Source organism: Sarcophilus harrisii, chromosome 5 (genome assembly GCF_902635505.1).
Source record: "Sarcophilus harrisii chromosome 5, mSarHar1.11, whole genome shotgun sequence".
NCBI classification, from domain to species: domain Eukaryota; kingdom Metazoa; phylum Chordata; class Mammalia; order Dasyuromorphia; family Dasyuridae; genus Sarcophilus; species Sarcophilus harrisii.
The window spans coordinates 286,290,625-286,310,339 of NC_045430.1; the positions used below are offsets into that span (position 1 = coordinate 286,290,625).

A 19,715-nucleotide genomic window follows, 5' to 3' on the forward strand; every position below is an offset into this window, starting at 1 on the left:
AAAGAAGCTGTTCTTACCAGAGAGGGGCTCCAGGAAGAGCTGCTGGAGTCCCGGTGTTACAGCTCAGCTGCTCTTGGGACCCTGGCCGGCGCTCAGGCTTCCTTCAGTCGCCACCAAAACTCCGGGGCCAGGAGTTGTCCGGAGCAGGCCTGCTTTGGAAGGGCCTTTCACAGCTGTCTCTATTTGTAGGATTATGAAGGAAGCACCGAAGTGGATCAGTGCAGGCCCCTTGGGGTCTCCGAAAGGCAGGAAGGAACCTTAGACAAGCAACTCAGGGCATCTGAAAACCTGCTGTATTGAAGCAAAAGCCCAGGAACTTGGCAAAGAATGACGGACCTGGACTCAGAAGATGGCTGGAGTGGGCAGGCAGGAGGTTAGTCCCTTCTTTTACCCCTGCTGTTCTGTGAGCTTGGCTACCCTTGCCCTTGGACACCCTGCCCCTCCGCTCATTCCCTGGACACCCATCCTCTGGGCATGGCTTGCCTTCCAGTTCAAACCTGGGAAGACGGCAGAGGCCCTGCCTTAGTGCAGCAGCCTCACCCCTGCTGCCCCATCCCTTAGGAGAGCCCCCATAAAGTGTTCTACTCCAGGAAAGGAGTAACTGGAACCTCTCGGCCATAGCTGAGACCCTAGCCGGAGGTTTCTGGCAAACCGCCTCCCTGTCTGCTCAGACTCTGCCCCGGTGTCTCCTCTCTGTTTCATTTGAACAATGATATACACGGATTAGCAATGTGGTTAACAGATTTTATCAAAGTGGAGCTCAAAAGCCAAAGCAAATATTTAACTCAGAAAGGTGAACAAGCTTGTAAGGAGGAGACTTTTCCTCACTGGGGAACTCATGGAAGAAAGACTGAAGTGCTGGTCCATGCTGGCGATGCAAATTCTGCCCGTGTCTTCCTCGGGATTTCTTCTGGCCGTCTCCGGCTCAGGGCTTCCAGGGCCTTGGAGTGACCATCCCCTGGGGCTTCCGTCATCCACACCACTGCCAACCCCATGGCTCCCTGCAGCCCCCGGTGGGAGGGGTCACGGCAGCCAATTACAGGTCTCTAGTCCCAAGGTCAGGACAATGCTCACCAAGGAGTGGAGGGAAGGAGGGAACACTGAAAGACTCCAGGGATTCAGTATTCCACTCTTTGGCAGGCCCTAGAAAGTTGTGACCTTGCAATGGTACATAACAGCTACTTCGTTCTTTTGCTGCACCCATAGAGGGCATCCGGGCTGAGCCGAGACCGTTAGACACGAATGCCAGTCATCTCGATATAACAATAGATGCCAGTATCTGGAAAATGGAGAAAATGATGATGAAATAGGGCATCTCACTGGGAGCTGAGGGAGGGCAGGAACTCAGCCATCACTCATCTCTATGTCTCACTCCCAGCCTGTTCTCTCTGCTGACCCAACGGCAGAGAACCCTGCAGGGAAATGAAGCCAGAGGAGCCCAAAGGAGTGTTCTCTGCCTAAACCTGAATTAGCCCTGGTCACCCCTGAATTTCCGTGGGACCCTGATTTTCACCCCTGATTTTCCATGGGACCCTGATTTTCACCCCTGATTTCCTGTGGGACCCTGATTTTCACCCCTGATTTTCCATGGGACAGTGCCTTTGTCCTAACTAGAGTGCACTCCTCATTGGTGAAGTCATACAATTAGAGTAGACGGCTTGAAAGAGCAAGCCAGGGCTGCCTGTCTCAGACTAGCTCCATCTATCCAGGATGAGAGAAACAAGGTACAAAAAAGAAGGCTTTGAAAAAACACTCCCCCCCCCCAATTCTGGACAGGCAACCAAGGCGCTCCTCATCCTTGACACACTGGGGTTCGAGATAGCTCATGCGCTGGCCTGAAGCCTGATCCGATTTTTTTGCTATTCCCCCCCCCCAAGCTGCCTTGGAATAGTGACCCCCGATGACAGTTTCAGATACTAGCACTGGGGGCAAGCCGAGACTTATTCAGCACCATAGCAGGGACAGCCCTAACCTGGCTCAAGGGAAAAGGTTGGGGCCGCCTGTGTCCCTGTCCAAGGTGCGGGCCGAGAGGCACTTCCCAGGTGTTTGGCTCAAATGTACTAAGACCCTTAAACAGGACCCCGGCAGCCCCAGGGGCTGGGATCTTGGACAATGATGGCTCACCTCATTAAGTGAAATCAATGACAAATATTAACTACTTAATCAGTTACAAATATTAACTACTTCCATTAAGTGCAAGCAATGTGAGGGGGGCTCAGTCACCCATAAACACTGGGGGAAACAGTGCTGGGGTGGGGGGAAGGGAAGGCACAGGGAGGGGGTTCAGGAAGGGGCTCTTCCTTCTCACTGTCCTTCACTCCTCAGGGGCAGCCATGAAAAGAGCCAATCTGTCCCCTAAACACAACCAGAATGGGCATTTACATGAGGCTGCTTTTAAATGGCGCCCGGCTGACTTCTGCTGAGATGGGAGCGTGGAGCTGCTCCCTCCAGGCTGTCGGGGTGCTCCGTCTTTGTCAGAGAGGCCGGCTCCCGGGGACGTGGAACTGCTCAGCCAGCAACAAGTTGGAAGAGGGAAAAGACAAAGGACCCACTACATAAATCACAGGTGTCTGCCTGATGGAAAGCTAATGATGCCGGGAGAAGGCCTTCACCTGGAAAAACTTCACCTCAAACCAGGCAAGCTGTGGGCTCCCAAGTCCTCCAGGCCCAAGGCCATCCCCCCCAGGGGTGTCCGGGGACCCCACACACACGCTTCCTGCTGTCAGAGCTTAGCCCTGGGAAAGTGACTGCGTCCCCGGGTCTGGGAATGTGTGTGTGTGTGAGACTGTGTACATGTGTGTGTGAATATGTGCAGGATTGTGCCTCTGTGTCTATGAATGTGTGTGCATGACTGTGTACATGTGTGTTAATATGTGCAAGACTGTGTCCCTATGCTGTGAATGTGTGTACATGTGTGTGACTATGTGCAGGATTGTGTTCAAATGTCTGTGAATGTGGGCGTGACTGTACTTTGTATGTGTGTGAATGTGTGTGCAGAATGTGTACATGTATTTGTGAATGTGTATGTATGGTACGTGCATGTGTTTCTGTGTGTTTGTGACTGTGTTGTGATTGTGTATGTGTGTTTTTGTGTGTGGATGTGTATTGTGATTTTGTGCATGTATTTGTGAATATGTGTACATCTATAAGAGTCTGGACTAGACAGCACTGAGAGCATCTACACCAGTGCAGAGGGGTCTGGAAAATCCATTTAGAGAGACTGGGTTTGGGCCAAGCCTAACATTGGGTCTCCGTGGACCACAACATAATATTTTCTCTCTTTTTGTTGTTTGCTTGCATTTTGTTTTCTTTGTCATTTTTTTTCCTTTTTGATCTGATTTTGCCCGTGCAGCATAATAATTGTGGAAAATGTATAGAGGAATTGCACGTGTTTAACATATATTGTATCACTTGCTGACTGGAGGGGGGTGGGGAGAAGGGAAGGAAAAATTTGAACACAGAGTTTTGTAGGGTCAATGTCAAAAATTATCCATGTATATATTTTGAAAATAACAAGTTTTAATAAAAAAAGAATGATTGACTCAGTTCACAGGTCCACCCACAGTGCATTAATGTCTCCTTTTCCCCACATCCCTTCCAATACTGGTCAGTTTCTTTTTCTGTCCTATTAGTCAATCTAATAGATATAAGGCAGTATATCAGAATTGTTTGAATTGGCATTTCTCCAATGAATAGTGAGTCAGAGCATTTTATATGGTTATAGATAGCTTTGATTACTTGATATGAAAAGTGGTCATGTTTTTGTCTTTTGTCGTTTGGGGAATAGCACTTATTTTTTGTAAATTTGATTCAGTTCTCTATATGTTTGAGAAGTGAGACCTTTATCAAAGAAGCTAGTTTAATTTTTTTACAGTTACAATTGCTAACTGTATTTCCCTTGATATGGTAGAGACAAGATGCCAAAGTAAAGGCAGGGACCTGACAAGTCCCTCCAAAAACCTTTAAATAACGACTCTAAACAAAATCTAGAGCAGCAGAACTCACAAAAAGGATGGAGTAAAACAATTTTCCAGTCAGAGACAACTCTGAAGCAAAGAGCTGTTGTACCAGGTTGAGAGTGGAGGACAGTTAGGTTCAGTGCAACCATAACAGCACAGCCTGGGATCCCAGCAAACCAGGAGAGAGCCCTACGGAATCAACAGCAGCAGCAGGGGGTCCCTGCTCCACTGTGGCTGCAAACTCGGGTGTGCTGGTGGAACTGCCTGCAACATGAACCTGATTATTGACCAAGGAACAGAGTCCTGCCTCAGGGCCAGCAAAAAGACCTCTTTAAACTCCTTCTGACTAGTTGTTTGACCCCCTTCTCATGCATGGGATGAGAGCTCTGGAAGCCACAGCTGCCACTGAATTGGACCTGTCTCTTTCATCCAATAGAAAATTTTCATTAAAAAGAAGAAAAGGATTCCTCATGCCATATATGTAAGAGGCTCCCGTGGACAGCAAAGTCTGCCATGATGGAATATGGGTGATTTTCGCAAAGCCATTAGCTTTGTACATTTACTCTTTGTTCCTCATTTTTATTGGGGGAAGGGTTAAGCAAAAACTTTCATTTGCCATAAGAAATAAGTACTTATTGCTATGGGCTAGACACAGTGCCAAGCACTGGGGATGCAAAGGAAGGCTAAAAAATCCAGTCCGTTCTCTCAAGGAGTTCATGTTCTAATGAGGGAAACAATATGCAAATGATGGAGTTCATAGAGCTACATCCAGAGTGGATGGAAGCTTATTTGAGAAGGGATGAAGGAGAGCCTTCCAGACAAGGGGGACTGCTAATAAAGGGGTGTGGAGACAGGAGAAGGAATGCCATCTTCTAGGAGCAGCAAGTAAATCAGCAGAAATCCCTAGAGTGTATGGACTAGAGAAAAGTTTTAAGATTTAAGTAGGAAGGAGACAGATTGTTAAGAGGTTTTTATATGACAGAGAATTTACATTTGATATTGGAGGTAATAAGGAGCTACTGAAGTTTCCTGAGTATCACAGTGACATGGTCAGGCCTCTGCTTTAGAAAAATCATTTTGGCAGCTGATGAAGAGGATGGATTGGAGTGGGGGAGATGTGGGAAAATAATGCCTCACCTGGGGACCTACCTGTGCTGCTCTCCTGCCTCCAGATACAATGAGAGAGCATAACTTAGCTCATCTTATCTCGGTGGACATCAATTAACTTATCAAACTTTACTGACCTCAGACTGCAATTCAGGTTCTGAAAGCAAGAGCTAAATGAACTGCAATGGAGGTGGGTGGGAAAGGGGTGGGCTTTAACAAGATGGAGTGCTGGTTACTGGGCAATGTGAAGTTTGCCATTCACAGCCCACCATGACATCCAGGCAAGTTCATCCTAGATTACACCATTCAACCCTCCATTGAAGTATTCCTCACATCCTGGAGGTTTTCCAGATGACCAGGCTCACATGCCTAAGGGGCTCATTTAGCCAGAGTGCAGGCAGTGAAGGAACTTCCCAAATGGCAAGTAATAAATGCCATGTCTACTTTATGGATCAATTTCTGTATTTGCCTTTCCCTCCCTTTGGGAGCTCTAGTTAGATGCAGCTGGGCGAACCCAAATGTTCACAGTGGAAGTTGAGGACAAAGCATTTCTCTAAAAGGCAATAAAAAGAAGCCTCCAAGTATTCTTGATTGGAGACAGTTGGAAATATCCTCTTGGGGAAAAGAAGAATCAGAATTCAAAACTTTAGCAGAAGTGAAAAGTGAATATTGAGATAGAAAGGAATTGGCTCTGCTTTGGGAATAACTCTTCCCGTGTCACGGAGATGGGGGGGAAGCCATTTCTGCTGCCAAGTACTCATTTAGGGACTGTCTTAGAACATCGCCTGAAAGTTAAACACATTATCTTCTTTCTCCATTTCCTTCAGTCGTGTCCCCTCCCCTTTGCCTCCCCCTCTATCTCTGAAGCAGTGAGATGCAAGAGAGAGCTAGACTCAAAGACAAGAAAATCTAAGTGAAGTTTCCACCTCGGATACATGCTGGATGACCTTGGACAAGTGGACATCCTTTCAGGCCTCTAAAAAATATTCAGATAGCAAGTTAATAGAGAAGGAGCTAATCAACACTGGTAGAGGAAATTTATTTCCTGGAAGTTCCCCGTCTCAGTGGAATGACAAGTCCACTCCCTATACCTATCCCCTTTTATTCCTCTAAGAGAATGTCACTTGAAGCAGGAAATAAAAGTTTATATTCTTTGAAATCTTGGGCTTCAGTTGCAGTGAATTTATCTGACCTTGTTTTCCTTCATATAGTCTATATTCCATCTTCCCTCTACAATCTGTTGGGAAGATATCCCCTAAACTGATTCTAACTTAGTACAATCAAGCAATGCTAATTAAGCCAGGAGCCCCAAGGAATCTCTAACCCAAAGTTAAAGTGAGGCTTCTGAAACAGGTGTCATCCTCGGGGAAGCTCAGATTTTAAAAGGGTCCAAAACTTTGCTCAAATATATGCCAATCAATCTGACGATCTAAATGAAATGGATGAATATTTACAACATTTTTAATTGCCCAAATTAACAGAACAGGAAATAAAATACTTAAGAAGGAAGACCTTCAGGGTTTCTGGCTAAGTCAGAAACAACTGCTATTTATACTCACTCGGAGAATAAATGACCAAATGAGGATTGGGCTGGAACGTATTGTTGGCCAATGAGTGAGAGAGAGGCAGAGTGATTTGGGTTTGAGGTATGGTCCTTAAGAATGAAATCTAGCCTGTAAACCCCAAGAAATCTTTCAAGGTTCCAACAATTCAAATTGACATTTCTTTGGGTAGAGCATCCACAGGTAAGGATGTGATACCCTATGTGCATGGAGGGAAAGCTGAGCCGATATAATAAAAATGACAATTGTGCCTAAGTTAAGTTAATTATTCAGCTCCATAACAACCAAACTACCCAAAATTATTTTGTAGAGCTAGAAAAAGGCAAAACAAAATTCATCTGGAAAAATAAACGATCAAGAATATCATGAGAATCAATGGCCTAGCTATAGCAGATTTCAAACAACATTATAAATCGATAATTATCAAAATAATCTGGTACTGATTAAGACTATAGTAGTGGATCTGTGGAATCCATTAGATTCCTAATACAATGTAAAAAATGATTTTAATAATCTAGTATTTGATAAACCCAAAGATCCAAGCTTTGGGTACAAAAACTCATTATTTGACGAAAACTGCTGGGGAAACTGGAAAATAGTATGGCAGAAACTAGGTATATAATAAGAAAATCAAAATGAGTACGTGATTTAGACATAAAGGATGATACCATAAGGAAATTAGGAGAACATAAAATAGCTTATATATTAAATCTATGGATAAGGGAAGAATTTAGGAACAAACAAACTATAGAGAGCATTACAAAAGTAAAATGGATATTTTTGATTATACAAAATCAAAAATTTGCACAAATAAAACCAAAGCAATTAAAATTAGAAGGAAAGCAGAAAACTGGGAGGAGGGCGAGTTTTACAAGTGTCTCTGATAAACACCTCATTTTTCAAACATATAGAGAACTAAGTCAAATGTATAATAATTCAAATCATTCCCCAATTGATAAATGGTAAAAGGAGATGATCAGGCAGTTTCCAGATGAAGAAATCACAGCTGTCTATGAAAAGTGTTTTAAATCACTATTGATTAAAGAAAATTAAACAACTCTTGAGATACCATTAAATTAAAACAACTCTGAGATACCACTTCACACCTATCAGATTGATTAATATGACAAAAAAAAGGAAACTGATAAATGTTTAAGGGGATTGGGAAAACTGGGACATTAATGACTGTTGGAATTGTACATTGATGATCCAAACATTCTAGAGAACAATCTGAAACTGTACCCAAAGGACATATAAAACCATGCTTATCATTTGATCCAACAATACCACTACTATGTCTATAACCCAAAGAGATAACAGGAAGAAAAACCTATTTGTGCAAAAATAATTGTAGCAGGTAAAAAGATTTATAGCAGATTTTTGTGGTGGCTAAGAATTGGAAATTGAAAGGATGTCTATCACTCGGGGAGCGACTGAAAAAGTCATGGTATATAATTGTAATGAAATATTGTGCTGTAAGAAATGACAAGCAGGATAATTGAAGAAAAATTTGGAAAGACTTACATGACCTGATGCAAAATGAAGTGATAAGAAGCAGAAGAACATTGCACACAGTAACAGCAAGATTGTATGATGAACCATTAACAGCTTAGCTGTTCTCAGCAATACAATGATCTAAAACAATCCCAAAGGACTCGTGATGACGAAATGCTGTCTGTCTTCAATAAAGAACTGATGTTGTCTGAAGACAGACCGAAGCATATTATTTTCACTCATTCTCTCTTGTCTTCTTGCACAAACTAATATAGAAATGTTTTACATTGCTACATATAGATACCATATATCAGATTGCTTACCAGTTCAGGGAAGTGGAAGATGAGGGAAAAAGAGACAGTATTTGAAACTCAAAACTTTGGGGAGGAAATGAAAAAAGTTATTTTTACATTTAATTTGGGGGAAAATAAAATATCATTTTTAAAGTACCGAAAGCCTGAAGGTTCTCCTTGTGGAAAGAAAATGTCCATCCCACCTAAAACTAGGAGAAACAGAGAGAGCCCACTCCCTTTGGGCAAAAAGCTGCTGAAGGATCATTCTTCCCTAATCTGATTAACTGGTCTTTGATTTTTCAAAAGAGGTAGAGAAAAAGTAATGTTTTTTGAGCTGTTTCTAATCTGAGAGGAATACCAGTGCTGTCCTTCCTCTCCTGAGGTAAATGTGGAAGCCCAGATAAAGCCAAAACTTGGAATCGGAGAAAAGTTTTGCAGCCTCGGGTTCAATGAAGTCATGGCTGACCACCTCTTTGGGTCAGAGGAGCACTGTGGAACAACCCACACAAGATGAGCAGAAATAAACGCCCAGGAGAAATTAGACTCCATGTCCGTGTCCGATATAAGCCACATGCCCAGTGAAATCTCCTGAAAGTCATCCCCTCTGAGCAGCACGAGAATATCGTCAGAAGACACAGTCCCTGCAGAGCTGAAGGGAGATGCCTTGTACATGGCATACTTTATATGGAGACGTGACAGAGAGGATTGGGCCATCTCCCCAGGTTCTTCATCATTTTCTCCCACACCACCTCTGATCTCCAATTGTTGAAGACCCTGTATCTTCTAAGGCCCAATTCAGATGTCACTTCTTCTATAAAGTCTGCCCTCAGTCCCCCAGCTGGAAAGGATCTCCCCCTCCCCAAATGGCCCTTAAGGCATTTGGCCTAAATCTCTCTTCATGTCTTTGTATCCTAGATATTTACATACTTCTCCCTAAACCCTTTGGAATCATGGGATTTTAAGCTCGTCCAAACCTCTCATTTTGTGGATGAACATACTCATGCTCAGTAGTTATTGAGAAAATGGGCACAGCAAGTCTATATTTGAAAGTATCTCCTTTTGAGTTGGGAGGGGCCACAAAGGAGATGGTGGGGATTCCCTGCGGAGCACAGCAGTAGAGCATTAGTGTGGGACTTCCATGGAAATTCATATGGCTACATAATAAAGATGGTGGACAGGATCATCCTCGCTTTTGCTTTTTAAGTCAGCAGCCTTTGAGCAAAGAAAACAGGGGAAAACTTTGGATGACAAGGAATATTTTTCAGGAACTTCTTGCAAAGTAGGTTGAGACAGAAAAACTCCTCATCTTAACAGGAGCATTTGTGGCTTCAAGTGCCGGAACGCATCTCTTCATCTTCTTTTAATTACAGAGCCACGCTGGAGACACCGAGCCATTTGTCGAGGCAGCCACCATGTAAGAGCAGTTTGTCATGGAAACTTGGAAAACAAGTCCGAGAAGGAACTCTTCTCTTGGGAACCGAAGCCCCTTCGCTAGTTTCTTGGCTCCCCACTCAGCGGACAAGAGGCTGAAGAGAGAGGAGCCCGACACAGCCCATAGATCTTGGCCACTCTTGTCTTAGGCATTCACCAGCTTGGGTGGGACTGGCTTGATTCCAAGGAATAGCCAGGCTGTGCCTCTCAGGGCCATAGAATATCGTTCTGTGCTCTTCCCTTACACCATGAAAATAGAGGATGTGGACTTGCCCACACTGCCCTCCCCCTGAGAAAAATGAAATATGTGAGCTCTTGACAAAAATCCCTAGTTCAATACAGATATGTCCAAAGCTACCCTTTCTTCCTCCTCCAGGGCCCTGCACTGGCTGTCCCCAGTGCCCAGACAACTCTTTCTTTCCACCTTCCGTTTTCCTGCTTTCAGCTGGAATCCCCCCTTCTCCAGGAAGCATCTCCTGAATGCCCTTAATTCTAGCACCCTCCCTCGGAGGATTATTTCCTTTTCATGCTGTATGCTCTGGATTCATCTGTAGACTGTGAGCATCTCTAGGGCAGGAAGAGTCTCATGCCTCTCTTTATATTTCCAACACTTAGCAAAGTGTCTGGCACATGACGGGCACTGAATCAGTGTTTATTGACAGACTTTACAGTGGGAATGACAGGCTCTTTAAATATAAAGTACAAACATTTCTGAAAGGAGAACATCAATATCTTTTCCCCCAATGGCCCAACTTGATCTCCCAGTAGATGAGGTCGTACCATGGAGAGAGAGCTTTTGTTCATCCTCTTTCATCTCAGAGATCCTGTGATTCTGAGGTCAAGCAGACTTCTCTCTTCTAAATAGAGAGAGAACAAAAATTAGACAAAGAAGAAGAGACTCCTGGTGAGTCATCATTTATCAGAAGAATATCTAACTAACCATGGCCACAGAAAATCTGCACCATGAGGCTCTTCCTGCTGCTTCATCCTATAGAAGAGGAGGAGAACCAGACCAACAGAGACAGACAGAAAATCCAGAGACCTCTGCTCTCTTGTCTGCTGGGAGAGAAGGGAAGGAGCATAGGGGACTCCAGAAGACCTCTTTCAAAGCCAACCCAAGGCACATTGCGTGCTATGGTCCAAGGCAAACTTTCTACTCTCAGTGTTCTATGCAATCTAAGGGACTGTGCCCCTCTCCTACTTGGCCCACTCCTCTTTCCCAAAAAAACTAAGTCATTTCGAGGGTGCCTTGTCACATGATAAACAAAAAGCTGCCTCCTAAACTTGAGTCAAATGACTTGTTTTCTATCACCTTATTATGAATGGAGCTGACCAGAGGAGGGGCAGTTACATGGTGTAGTGGATAGAGTGTGGGACCTGAGGTCAGGAAGTGTCATCTTCCCAAGTTCAAATATGACTTCTGTACTTGTCAACTTGCCTGGGTAGGTCACTTAACCTGTCTGCCTCAATTTCCCCATCTGTAAAATGAGCTGGAGAAGGAAATAAAAAACTACTATCATATCTTTGCTAAGAAAACCCCAAACGGGGTCACAAAGAATTGGACATGATTGAACATGACTAACAACGACCGCCTGAGTCAAGAATAGGTGTTAGATATACACCCTTCACCCTACAGCCAACTCCACCATCACAAACAGTCAGAAGGTCTCAGTGTAAGCTGTGATTCTTTACCAAGAATGGCTACACAGCCAGACTTCCAGCAAACTCTTGGAACGTATCCAACTCCACTAGTCAGGAACATGTCATTTATGGTAACCATCTTATTTAGTAGCAAATAACCCCGGTCAGACTCAGCCCATGATACCCTAAGAGGGATCCTGTGTGAACTGGTGAGCTCTTATCCAATCCCTTATCGTCTCTCTGGCTTTGTGAAGGAAATAGGGCCTAGACATGGGAAATAGTCTTTTGACAAAGACACCAAACTCTGGTTCTTGTCAAAGGTGGACAGCCTTCCAGGGCTGCTCCTGGTGCTATCACTTACTCTTTTGGAAACCCCCTGCACGTAAGGACAGTCACGTAGTAACAGAAAATGTCATCTCTGGCTGTGTTGTCTTATATGTAAATTGTCCCAATGGTCTACAAGCAGATGCTCAGCTTACACCTGGTTATAAGGAGGCTGTCTCGGGGGCACTTCCCCTCCTGACTAGTACAGACCATAGGAGACAGCCAGCCTCGGTATATACCTGGTGAAAGAATGGTGTCAATGAGTGAATTGGGGCAAAGTTGTGTGGGGCAAGGGTGTCTGGGGATTTTCCTAGAGAAGTAATGCATACACAGCCCACACTCACACACACACTGTAGAACACAGAAGGGTTCCAGGGCACTTTATCAAAGTTTCTGCATGAATGTCACCATCACAGGTGAAATATAAATAGTTTCATTTTCATAAAGAGACAAATTCATTCCTGTTTTCTGTGGAGGAAAACAGTTTGCTTGCCCAGAGGACCATGTCCTCGGAGAGTGTCAGAAGGGGTTGCCATTCATGCCAGAGAAATACAGAAGGCTGGGGAATCTGACATGCAATAAGGACAACCAAATGTCAGCCCCCGGACCTTAATGAGAATGGCTTGTGTTGCTTTCATCTCCTGTTCTCCCACCTCATTATATTCATTTTCAAGAAAATGGTTTTGCATTAAATGACTTTCTCTCTTTACAATCTTTGACACGAGGGGAGGTGCCAGATCTTAATAACTTCATTATTTAAACATTTTTGATCTTCCCTAGATTTTAACTGAACTTGCCATTTTCCTCTCTGGCTCCTTAAAACTTGGGCCAGGAACAGGAATTGGCTGAATCAGATCAGAGAAACTCCGCAAAGTCACAACATCAGGGAGTGTTCCTGATCCCGATGAACGTAAGCCCAGGAGGAATCATGAGGAGTCAATGGCCAGTGCTCGGGAGCAGAGTCCAGAGGCTTCCTCAGGAGCAGGAGGTCTCCAGTATATTGACAAGGTCCCAGCATTACTTTGTCCTCGGTGTTTTTTTCTAATACTCCAATACGTTCAGCAGTTTTCCATGTGAATTTTAAGGTTTGCAAAATACTCTGAAAACTAAATTTTGCTTAATCTGCACAACACTTGTCAGGTAGACACATTATTTTATGCACTTCATAGATAAGAAAACTAAGTAAGGAGAAGTGGTGTCTGGCTCAGGGTCCCACAGCTTCCATCAGAGGCAGGACTCAAATTCATGTCTTCTTACCCCAAAACAGCCTCCCTAAAACCCCGCCATCTGAGTGATTCTGATTCAGACTTGGGCAGTTCATGTTCATCTCCTTAACACCCAAGGGAATCTGCATTTTGGACCCATCTCTGACTCTCCCGCGCTATCTTTTTCCTTTGCGATGGCCGATTCAAGCATCAGAACCCGTCCTCAGACCCCACACATGAGGCTCTCATTAACAGGTTCTCTCCTGTTTTAAAAGTAAAGTTTCACTCTAGGGATAGTAATAACGGGACTGGCATCATCTCTGACGTTATGTCCTGCCCAGAAGCTGGAGAATCACGCGTCCAAGTGCTGAGAGCCTGTGATAAGGTCAGGGATTTGAATGGCCAATGCCTGAAGCAGTCAGTCCCCTATTGTTGGGGGCGAACAAGGCAGCGATCATAACTCGGGGGGAGAAGGTACTTGGCAATCTTCAGGCCCGGCCTCCTCCACGTGAATATGATAGATCAGAGACCGGAGAACTAAGAGCTCATCCGGGCCAATGTGTCCGTAAGACATTCCCTTCCAGCTCACCAGGGAACTGTCCTCCCTCCCGGCTCTGGCCTCAGCCTGAAAGTGCGTCTCAGAGGCTGCCCTGAGGCTCCCCCAGCCCGGAGCTTCTGGGCTCCATCGCAAGGCCCTGAGCCGCCCCCAGCCTCCCTGTGGGGCCCAGAGCCAAAGGTCCAGCTCCCCGGGTCCTTCCCGAGAGGAGCAGAAGCTTCGGGCTGATGCCAGCACTGAAGTCTCAGGAGAGGGAGAAATCCCGGCGCTGTTAGAAAGCAGGAGAGCGGCGGCCCTACCCAGAGCCCGGGCAAGCACCGGCCGGGAAACGGGGCACGATATTCCCGAGCTTCAAAGGCGACCAGAGTTTGCCACGAGCTTCTGGAAGCCCTCATGACCAACAGTGTCAAAGGCCTCGGTCAGGTGAATGACCGTCGTACACGGGCCTGCTCTGCTTGGGGATCGGTGGCTGTCATACACGGGCCTGTTCTGCTCAGGGGGATCGGTGACCCCTCGTACACGGGCTTGTTCTGCTGGGGGGGGGGAGGGAAATCGGTGACCCTCGTACAGGGGCCTGTTCTGCTCCTGGTATTTTTCCCCGAGTTGTTGATCAGCAAACACACACCAAAAACTGTTCCTCGGTCCTTGCGGAAGCCACACTGACTCTGGAGAAGGCGGCTATCTTCCAGAGGAAGGATCCGTCTATTAAGGAGGACTCTGGCAAGAATCTTGCTGACAATTACTAAGAGACATACGCAGATCCACATGATTGCCGCAGGATAATCTGTTCCCTTTATCTTTACACAGCTGGACAATGGCGTTATCCTTGAACACCTAGAGGTTAACTTCTGCCTGCCCCGTAACTGGAAAATTTTCTATCAGCTTTTGGCTGCGCATTGGGCCCCCTGCCTTAAAAACCTCAGCTGGACTAGAATCAGCAGCAGGTGCTTTGCATAAGAGAGGAGCCGATGCGTTCAAAATCTCTTCTTCAGTTGGAAATTCAGCTAGAAAGGGACTACTTCAACTTGAGGTAAACAGCTCTGGCAAGATCATCATGCAGTTATCAGGGGCATCTCCAGGAGCCCTGATCTCCATGGTCAGAAGCACCAGACCGGTTCTGGGAAGATCATAGCACAGTTATCAGGGGCATCTCCAGGAGCCCTGCTCTGTTTCCCCACAGCTCTGCCAAGATCAACATGCAGTTATCAGGGCCATCTCCAGGCGTGCCGATCTCTATCTGGCCACTGGGCCCAGGTGGCCCTTGAAGAAGAGAGGGTAAGATGGGTGACCTGGCCCAGCCCTCCCTCCCTCCAATCTAATTCACTCACATGTCCTGGGTCACCTCCCTGATCATGGTCCTTTTTGTGAGGAAGAACAAACCACCAGTGCAGTTATCCACCAGATGTCACTCTCTGTTTAAACAAATAGGCTTTATTCAGCTTGGGATCCCAGCTGAAGAGAAGCTGGACAACTTCTGAGATGGTTTCATCAACCCCTCAACCTGCAGAGGAGGGCAAAGAACCTGGAGAGAAGGGCAAAGAGCCTGCAGAGAAGGGCAAAGAACCTGGAGAGAAGCTCACTCTGCAGCCAGAACGAGCTCAGAGGGGACTAGCAGCATGGGGTCCCAAGCTCCAGGCTGTCCCCCTGCTGTCCTGCCTCAAATTTAAAACCAAAGCAGAGAAGCGATGCTGGGTTTCTCTCAGGGAGGGGGCAATCACCATAGTTGTCTCAATCCACTTATGAAGAAGCTGTTGCCATGGGAATGGAGATCCATGAGATCCTCGCCTCACTACTAGCAGAGCCAAAGGCTAAAGAAATTCCCCTTCAAAGGTTCAATTAAAAAGTCTGCTTTCAGGCCACAGCACAGCCGAGGAATCCCTGGGAAGCAGTTCACATTTCCAAAAGAGAAAATTGACCTTTCCATTATCCGGGCATGCTGAGCGTCGTGCCAGCTGAATATTGAGTCTGGTTTTCATTTTGGAGTAAGTACCAAGTGAGACTGAGCTCCTATGGAGCTGCATTGGGGTGTCAAGGGAACCCCAGGCTCTGTAGGGCTTTGGGGGAGACCTAAGCTCTGCCGGGGACCACCAAGCTGGGGATGCAAGAAGTGATGCTTACTTGCTGAGCACCCCTTAAGCTAAGGGCACAGAAGCTCTGCACCAGCAAGCTGCCAGATCTGGGATGACTTGAAAGGAAATAAAATAAAACAGGTTTGAGGGCCTCCTCTACTTCTACAAGAACAGAAGGGAAAAGACAAGAGAAGGCAAGAAAGGATGAAGGGTAGAGCTCATGGTCACCCAGTTTCAATATGATTCCACTGTGGCAGATTCAAGGAACACTGACAAGGCTGAGAATGGAAAGCTGATGATCAATGAGAAAATCATTACCATCTTCTAGGAGTGGAAGCTGGAACTAAGTATGTCATCGAGGTCACTGGTGTTTTGGGCAGTGGAAAAGCCTAAAGGATGGAACTAAGCAGGCCATTATCTCTGCATTCCCAATCCAAAACCACTTTTCTTTTTTACTATTAGGAGACACCTAGATTCTCAAAGCTAAGACCCAACATGAAAGCTGTGCCTTGAGCTTTGCATAACAACATAACAAATAAGAGAGATGCAAGAAAATTTAAGAATAACTAACAGCTTAGTAAAAGAAGCATTAAAAATACAGAAGAAAATAACACCTTAAAAAACAGAATTGGACTAAGGATAAAAAAAGGTACAAAATTTCACTAAAGAAAAGAACTCCTTAAAAAGCAGAATAGAGCAAAAATCTCACTGAAGAAAATAATTCCTTAGAAATTAGAACTAAACAACTGCAAGCTAATGACATAAGATGTTTAGAAACAATAAAATAAAGTCAAAAGATGAAAAAGTAGAAAAAGTATGAAAAATCTCATCAGAAAAACAATTTTTCTGGAAAATATATTGAGGAGAGATAATTTTAAAATTATTGGACTACCTAAAAGTTATGACAAAATCATATGTCAAGAAATTCTTAAGGAAAACTGCTCTGATATCTTAGAGCTAGAGTTGTCTTTTCATCAAGAATGCTTGACAATTCTCTATTTCGTTGAATATTTTTCCCCTTAAAGAATTATACTCAATTTTGCTGAGCCATTTGCCTCTTAACAGTCAAAAGATATAAGCAATTTTCAAAAAAATAAATCAAATCTATTTATAGTCACATAAAAAATGATCCAAATCATTATTGGATTAGAGAGGCATATTCAAACATTTCTGAGGTAACAATTCACACCTATCAGAACTGATATTAGAATTGTTGGAAGGGTAAAGTACACTAATGAACTGATGGTGGAGCAGTGAACTGGTCCAATAATTCTAGATAAAAATTTGGACTCATAAAACTATATGTACTCTTTGACTCAGCAATACCACTTCCAAGTCTGTATCCCAAAATTATTATGAAAAGGGAAAAGACCCACATATGCAAAAATATATGTGTGACACAGTGACCCATAATCAGATTTAAATCAGAAACTCTCAAGGTAAAAAACAAAAAGGATTTATTATGAGAAAGGGCAGCTACCAATCACAGCAGTGTTAGTATAGAAATGCAAAGCACAAGCTACAAAACACAGGATTATATAGACCTTAACACGGAAGCCCCACCCCCTTCTTAACTTTTCACCCATTGACTGGAAGTCCAGGCTTATATTCTAAGACGTGGAAATCTACTCAGAGACTAAAAATCTGCCCAGATGATGTGGGTTAAGTCTGTAAAAATTGCATCCCCTTTGAGCTGCAAAAGAAGAGAGATTGGGGTCTCCCAGGCTCCAAAGAGTCTAGGAGAAAACATACTTTCCAGGCTGGTCTTTTTCTAAGGCAAATCACCCCCCATTGATCTTTTTGGGAAACTGGATCCCCCATTCATGCTGAAAAAGCCTTCAAAGTGATTTTCATTCAATTGAGAGATCTGGGTCTGATATTGAGTGGCTTGAAACTCCAAGTATTCTAGGCCTGGGACCAGTAACAACATTGAAGGAATTTCATTCAATTGAAACTTCAGTCTCAGATTTCCTATTAAAGAGCCATTTTAAACTCATTTCTTTGCAGAATGTCCAAAGCAGGATTATGCCTTGTCAAAGAACTTCTTTCCCTGGCATAGCAGGACTCCTGCCCGCTGTGAAGAGACCCTCTTCTCAGTGGAAAAACCTTTTGTCATTTCTCTACCAGGACCTTGCCACTGAGGAAGTCAGTCTCTGAACAAAGGTGACTTCTGCAGTGCCAGTGAAACTTCCTTTTTGCCATTAATATTTTGGGTTCATGAATTCTTTCACATTGAACCTGTGCTGACCAGAAGGGGATTCTCACACTTAAATTCTCTGCACTGCCACTGGAACAGCATCACAGAGACCAACTAAAAAGCTGCCCAGACACAAAGAACACTATCCAATGACACATTCTTACCATCAGTAACACATCATATTAAGAATTTAATGCTAATTGTGGCAAAGAAAGGGCAGGGAGAAGAGGAGGGAAATGCATATTTATCTAAGCTAACACTTTTGGCTATAGCACAACTTGTTATTGCAAAGTTTCAAGTTATACTTAGGGTACAAGTCAAGTCTACATTCTTATGAGAAGTCTTCACTCAGTTTATCCCATTCAATATTTATAGCAGATTTTTTGTGATGGCAAAGAATTGGAAAATGAGGAGATGCTCATCAGGGAATGGCTCACCAAGTAATATATATGATTATGATGGAGTACTCTTGTGCTATGGGAAATGACAAGTCTCAAAATAACATGGTAAGACCTATCTGAACTTATGCAAAGTAAAGTGAGAAGAAGTGGGAGAGCATTGTGCTCCATAACAGCAAAGCTGTGGTGACCATTAACTGAGAAAGACTTGTCTACTATGATCAATACAACGATTCGAGAATTCCAATGTACTTATGATAAAAACAAAAAATTCTGCCTATCTCCAGGGAGAGAACTGATGAACTCTGAATACAGATTGAAACATAATTTTCTTACTTTCTTTACTTTTCCTGCTTTTTAAAAATATGGTTAATATGGAAATACATTTTGTATGCTTTTACAAGTATATTTGTTATATTGCTTGCCTTCTCAGTAGGGAGGAAGTATGGGGGAGGGATTCAGAACTAAAAATATAAAAAGAATGTTAAAAATACCAAATCATAAATGGACAATGGCTGCACCACATCAATCTTTATTGCTATAGACGCTCTGCTAGCCTTCTTTCCCAGGCATTTTCCTGGGTTCCTCACTCTCCAACCCCCCCTCATCTCCAGCTGGCAAATCTGGCCATTTTTACCTTCATATCTCTCATCTCTGAGCCCTTCTTTCAACCCTATTCAGGCCCTCATCACCCCTTACCTAGATGATGGCAGCAAAGCCCACTGGCTCTCTATTGCCCCTCATCGAGGATGAAATATAACTGTCCTGTCAGGTTTCCCAGTCTCTCTTTTTTGGCTCCTTCTTCACTCTGAGGGGCCAAACTGGCTTCTCTCCTTCCATGACACACCTCTGTGCCTTTCAGGTACCACACAAGCCCCATATTCTATCTGCTAACGCCCCTCCTGCCACGTGGTATCTCTGCATTTACATATGAACTTGTCATCTTCCCCACTCCAACAAAGGACAATGTCTAGCACATAGGAGGTGCTTAATAAGTGCTTGTTTGGTTAATTGCTTATCCTCAGTGAACAAGGGAAGAGGGGAGAACGAGGAGACAGTGTGGTACCGGGGTCAGACAACCAGACTTGGGTCAGACCACCTGGATTGGAATCTCTTTCTGACATTGGGCAAGCCATTTAACCTTCTGGGGCCCGGGGAGGGGTCCTGATCTATAAAAGGAGAAAGCAGACAGTGGCAGGACCCCTTCCCCTTATTATTCCTCAAGATGGAGGAACACGATGCCATTGGGAATTGCCTGGGAAAGATTGTTTCCTCTAAATCACCAGCTCAATTCTTGGTGTGTCATTAGCCCTTGAGTTTGTTTTCGTTTTTGCCTTGCATTGAATTACATTCATTGTTCAAAGCAAAACACCAAGGAATTATGCAGAACTGCGGGAACAAAAACCCATTTAGTTAAGTTGGAGAAACAATAGGAAAAGAGTTTGACTAAAATTTGCTGCTGAAAAACAGAGCATTAAA

General features: G+C 44.3%; 1 long non-coding RNA gene across 1 annotated transcript in view; it reads right to left on the reverse strand.

Annotated features, from left to right (window-relative positions):
• Positions 1 to 367: 367 nt before the first annotated feature.
• The window catches only part of LOC116419645, a 30,861-nt gene continuing 11,513 nt past the window's right edge, over positions 368 to 19,715 (reverse strand). Inside the window, exon 3 of the long non-coding RNA XR_004229913.1 lies at positions 368 to 1,279. This is a non-coding gene — a long non-coding RNA (uncharacterized LOC116419645). The remainder of the gene's footprint in view (positions 1,280 to 19,715) is intronic.